The sequence below is a fragment of the Bidens hawaiensis genome, unplaced genomic scaffold, assembly GCF_021521415.1.
Source record: "Bidens hawaiensis isolate Kalapana, Puna unplaced genomic scaffold, B.hawaiensis_p1.1 tig00048386_1, whole genome shotgun sequence".
NCBI classification, from domain to species: Eukaryota; Viridiplantae; Streptophyta; class Magnoliopsida; order Asterales; family Asteraceae; genus Bidens; species Bidens hawaiensis.
This window is the reverse complement of record NW_027498671.1, coordinates 40,010-46,628: the sequence shown is the minus strand read 5'-3', so window position 1 is coordinate 46,628 and position 6,619 is coordinate 40,010. Positions and strand designations below refer to the sequence as shown.

At 35.9% G+C, this 6,619-nt stretch overlaps 1 pseudogene across 1 annotated transcript; it reads right to left on the bottom strand.

Moving 5' to 3' along the window:
• Positions 1-1,287: 1,287 nt before the first annotated feature.
• Positions 1,288-6,128, bottom strand: LOC143597507 (vacuolar-sorting receptor 1-like; annotated as a pseudogene). The gene is made up of 13 exons (XR_013146924.1): positions 5,871-6,128; positions 4,832-5,524; positions 4,668-4,756; positions 4,502-4,571; positions 4,054-4,137; positions 3,721-3,797; positions 3,548-3,629; positions 3,316-3,398; positions 3,140-3,206; positions 2,952-3,055; positions 2,521-2,545; positions 1,491-1,596; positions 1,288-1,408 (listed from the first exon to the last, which is right to left on the bottom strand). The product of XR_013146924.1 is annotated as a vacuolar-sorting receptor 1-like (transcript).
• Positions 6,129-6,619: the final 491 nt, after the last annotated feature.

The window sequence follows — 6,619 nt, the reverse complement described above, 5'->3', positions numbered from 1 at the left end:
CAGAATATTATATCATATATCATGCATAATTCTTATCCATGTATATCATGTTTGGTTTTAACATGCACGGTTAAGTCATTCAATTTTTGTTTTTGTTTCCATACGATCGTATGGGAGTTATACGATCCCAGTCAAACTTCGTACACTGCGCGTGCAGGTGTACTTTTGTTGTTTTTTTATTCCATACGATCGTATAAGAGCTATACGATCATATAAAAGGTGTATGAGTTTTTAAAAGGGGTGTATGAATAGCATGATCCAATCAATTAACTCCGCAATTCCACTCTGTCTCTCTCTACCCTTTTTTCTCTCTCTAAAACTACACATACGGTATATGTACCATGTTCTATTAATTATATATATATTAAAAACCATTTTTCCGATTACTCACAATATTTACTGTTCATGAAATAATCAACTTACAGCCACACACTTATTCTAAGCTTTGTTCAAGATAAGTTAATAGCCACACACGTGTTCTCGATTTGCCTACTCCCAAGACATATTATCCAGAGCAAACAAACCTTGTACAATTTGTCTCGCCGGCCATCAAATTAGGTACTCATCTTCCCTTGCCGGCGTCATTCTCCGTTCTATGTCGACGGAGTTAGCCTCTCTTTTGGGTCAGGGCCCGTCAGTTTTCTTTTTTGTGCTCCAAATACAAAACCATCAATCTTCCGATCAAATCGAAATTGCTTCTTCCGGCTAGGTGATGACTCTGACTTGACAAGACCATCAATCTTCCGATCAAATGTTCGGCTACTGTGGTTTTAATTTGGGGCCATTATAGTGTTAAAAAAAATGTTAGCATACTGTGATGTGAAGATATTTTGGTTCTTGAGATAATGACTTTAGGGTTTTTGGGTTTTCAGTTTTGAGATAAAAGGGAAAATTGTAACATGCTGAATGTTGAATGAATTTATTATTATTATTATTATTATTATTATTATTAAGCTTGAAAAGATTTGCCCTTCCATTTAACGGGCACTTGACGGTAAAACCAATTGCAAAAATGTATTCATCACAGGGGTGATATCTCAGAAAAAAAAAAAGAAAGAAAAAAACCATCACGGAACCACAGGGTCAAAACAGCAATTAAGTCTTAACAAATATAAATAAAATAAAATGGACTAGATCCACATTTTATTTTACATGTGTTTCACCAAACCAACTACTTAACTCCTTGTTAATAACTATCTGCCAACTTGAAAAAAAGAAAGAAAATCTAGCATAAACAGATGATAATTTAACAAAAACATATAGACAACGCTAACAAATTCAAAAGCCTCCCCCAACTTTGTATCTATTACATGTTACCCCGAGTCCCACCGTGAACTTCAATTTCAGCTTGGTTGTCCAACGGCATATACTGCGCCATGATAGCCCGGATCTCCAAATCCATGTATGTCTGCACATCATTAACCATTAAAATAAAAACAACATTGACATACCTTATGTGGTTTTCCAAGATTGTAGGGACGGTTCCTTACCCGGACCCGGTACTTATAGAAAGCATATCCTGCTACCCCAGAAACCATCAAACCGAGAATAATCACCCATACGAACCCCAACTCACTTCTGATTTACCATCTTTACCTATTTTTATCAAAACCAACATCATACATGATGCATCACGTGTTTGTGTGTGTGAAACAATCATTTTATTTATTTACTTTATATATTTAATTTAGTGATATTTTTAGGGTAGTTTTTGTCATTTATAATATGTAATTTTATGATTACACATTTACACATATACAAAACTAGATTATTACACTCAAATATTATTAAATACATGTATTAAATAAATAAAATGATTGGTTGTTAGGAGCTCTGAAGAGAACCTAACCCTATACGCAACACATATACATGTGTGCGATATTATATTATTACGTTTCCTTTTAAAGTAATGTAATTATTAGTTCATTTTGTTGTAGTGTAATAATTAATTACACATATATGTGTTTGTTTGTGGGTGCGTGTGGTGTACTAGAAGGGTGCTCACATGATGCGACGGGAAATACAACACGCTAACACAGACACCGGTTTAGTATCATACAGATTTGGTTTAATAAAAATTTACAAAATAGAGCAATTACGAAATCATATAAAATAAAAATGATTTTGATAATTTAGTTAAATCGGAACTGACTGTTTATATAATTTGATATTCTAAAGGAATTTCATTATTAATTGCAATAACAACAAAACTAAAGTTGTAGTTTCAGTTACTTATTTAGTATAACACATAAGTGGCATGTGTGTAAAAGACAATTTTACCCGTTAACTCTTAATAAAACTAAATACAAAAAGACAACCCGTATACAAGAATAGATACAAAGTTAAGGGAGGGTTTATTGAATGGTTTTGAATTTGTTAGTGTTGTCTATATGTTTTTGTTAAATTATTATCATCTGTTTATGCTAGATTTTCTTATAGTAGTAGATGTATGTATATGCGTATGCGTATACATAGATAGAGAGAGAGAGAGAGAGAGAGAGAGAGAGTGAGAGGACTCACTTATACAAGTGTCATGTTCTCTCATCATCATCATCGTACTCAGTATATCCCACCAATAGCAAAGCTATGGTAGGGTCTGAGGAGGGTAAGATGTAGACAGCCTTACCTCTACCCCATGGGGATAGAGAGGCTGCTTCCGGTGAGACCCCCGGCTTGATAGTAGTTTTGCATCAAGCCTTGGACATATTACATAAGGCACATAGCACTCAATCATCGGGACGCCGGCTGATTGGTGCATGTACCCTTGTCTTTCGGCTATCAACGCCACCACATGATGCCTGATTAACCTTCCATCACTTTTAACGTTATTTTCACAAAATTAGTAAAATAACGTCAAAATTAGTGCAATTTTACTTTTGCCCACCCGAGGGTTCACACATATATACATTATATGCGCGCACCGCAAGCAGGGCACTGTCATGTTCTCTCATGTAGAGCAAATTACCACTGCAGCTACATTCGTAACTACCCCACGTATTCTTGCATTTGCACTCTGGACACTGACACACGGTCTTCTCTTTGCATTCATTAATATCTGAATTTAGTAATAAAATCATATTAATTCAGACAGCAACCTTAATTTCATAAAACAGTTATTTAACTGGGAGTGAAAGTAGACCTTCACAATGGTTAACGCCATCTCCCTTGAACCCTGGTGGACACTTGCACCCTTTTGTATGCTCATCCTGCAATATGATATACATGCATAAATCTGTATGTATAATGCATACCACTGGTATGTGTGTATATATGTATATAAACTATAAACTATAGATGTAAAGAGAGAACACTAACAATGCAAGCAGAGTACGTCCTGCCAAGTTTGGTGTCTTTCCAACAGCCTCCATTGTTAACTTCACAACGCAGTGCTCCAGAAGCTGCAAAAATATAAAAATGCAACAAACGAATATGTTTACATCCAAGCATTATTTTCTAATATCCGTTTACTCATAACCTGATTTTGATTATCACATAATTACTTTCAAAATGCATGATATTAATAACTAAAGATAAGAATATAAGATACCTTCACAGTGTTTGTAACCGTCACCAACAAACTTTACACCCTGCACAATAGGACATTCACAAACTCTCCCTCGGAATGTATCCTATACAGATCAAGATTAGATGCCCGTCAGATAAAATATGTTAATATTAGATACTAAAATAAAAACTATAAAATTGAGCTATGTAAAGTACCCTGCATGCGGTAATATTGGCAGTTTTGTCGATCCAGCACCCGCCATTCATGTCTAGACACTCATTTGTTTCTATTTCTGTAAACAACATAAAACAATACCACTTTTAGGGGATATATATTGAATGTTTATGTATAGATTAGGGACCCGATTACCTTCTTTAAGGGTTATAGATTAAACCCGGGCCCCTTATTTGATTATGAGCTTATAACATAGACCATTAAACACTGATGTTATAAGTATGTTCCTTTACATATAAATTTCACTAGATATTTAGTTAAAAGCAGAGATTAATTTAACGTGTGATAATTGACAAAGAAGAAGTTATACAAACCATCACTTAAACATATGGCTGGCTCAGTAGTCTCTTCAAATCCTGAGCAAATAGCCTTCAAAACAGCTTGTTTTGCAAGCTTACCTGAAACAATCAGAATAGATTTTATAAGCAACATCAGATTGATATGTTTAACCCATTTAAATTAAACGGGCCGCATCTGGGTTGCCCTGTTAGACCCATTTTATAATAGAACATGTTGATCTATCATCCCATTTAACCCACCCATTTATTACAACCCGTCAACCAGTGTCTTCGAGTTTAATGAGTTACAAGAATCGTGTTCAAGTCACACAATTTTAGGTGTGTTAAAATTAGGGTTGACGTTTTTTACACGAACTAATGCATGGGTCTTGTTCGGGTTCATCAATTCAACCCAACGACCCGACACAACCAGCGCCCCTACACGCATACAATAATACTTTTGCTTCCTAACAACATTAACTACCTCTATATTGTCTGTTATTTATCACAAGGGTTGGCAGTATCGTCACATCCCCACGCGAACCTTTCCCTACCTGCAAAATTACAAAACCGATCTCAACGTACACGTACTGCCTTTCAACATGCCCAAATTGCACTAAAACTTGTTATAATCAACTGTCAATAAGTACCTGTGATTCTTGCTCAGCCTTAAGAACCGCGTTATCAACATCAGCTTCCGTATCACCAATACACTCATCAATTTTCTTCAAATCAACACCTGAGAATTATAAAACATCATCAATCCGCTTATAACTTATAATTTTTTAAATATTATTATGCTCAACAAACTCACCAAGAGACTTGATAACTTCATCCACACACTCCTTATTGTACTTATTATCTTTCATCGGACACCTAATATGAAAATCCGTCACATAATCCCACCAAAGCCACGGCTTCCCACTCTCATTCGCCACTTTATGAAAACATGATTGCCTTAAATTTTGTACCACCACATCTTTCCCATTATATCCTTTATTAAAATCTTGCTCAGGATCCGGAGCACAATACCTCCCATGATTAATACATTGCGATTTACACTGTTTACTAAACGTGAACACCTCTGGACAATACCACGTAATATAATGCGGTGTAAACTGCGCGTACCCTTTTTTCTCAAGTGTTTGAGCAGCGCCTTTAAAATCTTTGACAAAATTTATTTGACTGTCGCATTTGGTCCCGCACTCGTCGTTACTGTTGGTCCAAAACTCGTATTCCACACACTCATCGGGGTGCGGGAGTGATTCGGTCCAGTCTAGTTTGACATTGACCATATCACCCTTGGTTAACGCTTTCTTTATTGAGTTCCCGAGTGACATGGTGATGAGAGCAGACGGGATGGTTATGTTTTGTACGTAATCTGCGTGCGCATTTTCTTCTTCAGGCATGTCCATGGTTATTAACGGCTCGGGTCTGTTGTCTACAACCAGAATGGCTGCTGCACCGGCTTTTTGTGCGTTCCATGCTTTTAGTGTGAAGAAACATTCTGCCATGTCATAATATTATTAGTTTCAATAAAAAAACCAATTAAAGATTATTAATTGTTATACAAGAAATTGTGGAAATGAATCAAAGGAAGAAACTTTACTATAATGAACATAATAAGTTTTCTAAAAAGGGTGTTCGGATATGCATTTTTTTCCCCAAAAAGATGAGGGGTAATGTCAGTAAGATGTGGAACTTCGATTAGAGCAGACCGACCCAAAAAGGAAGACGCCCACATGGGCAATCAATTAATTAAACATAGATGACTAAACTAATTACTAGGAAACAACCAATCAGAGCAATTTCAGGTTACTTAAAAACGAAAAGCATGGTTGTAAAATTATTACCGTCACGATCAAGAAGAACGAAGAGCGGAAGAGCACCAGCAGGGTCCGATTTCAATTTGAAGGAGGAATCGAAGGTCTCACACGCCTTTTGATTGGAGTTCCTCCATACTGAGGAACACCAATCGCACATTCATACACACCTTTCAGATTATCAGGCGATGAAACCCTCAAACTGTTCTTCTCCACCACAAATCTACCCAAACACCATCCCAACATGCACAAGAACCACACCAAACTTATAAACCCCCCGGCTTTCATAATTGTTCACTCACCAAATCTACTCTACTCTAGATATATACGAGGGTTTATGTGGGAGTGTGTAAGTCTGATGATGTATTCTCTTAACTTATTAACTGAATATAGAACAAGTGTTGCAACTTTTGAGACTTGTGTTGTGTTGTTGTTGGTCGATTACTTAATCTGCACGTAACTTTAACACCAAGATAGAGCTTTATTTTTATTTATTAAGGGTGGTGATTCTAAATATAGATTGCTAGGAAGTTTTATATTTTTTTGAAAAAGAGTTAATAATATAACAAATGAAATGTTATACCTAGGTAAAAGCTATCTTGGTTTGGTAGGACCCATAATTTATTTAAAGGTTACGTGAGTTTGATGAGACTCATATCCTTGCATTCATGTCAAATGAATGAGAAACCTCTGCTCACAAATAAAACAATGTGGTGGCTTGAGAGAATGTATGAAGTAACCAGAGAGATTTTAAAGGTTTCGTTTATATATATACTACT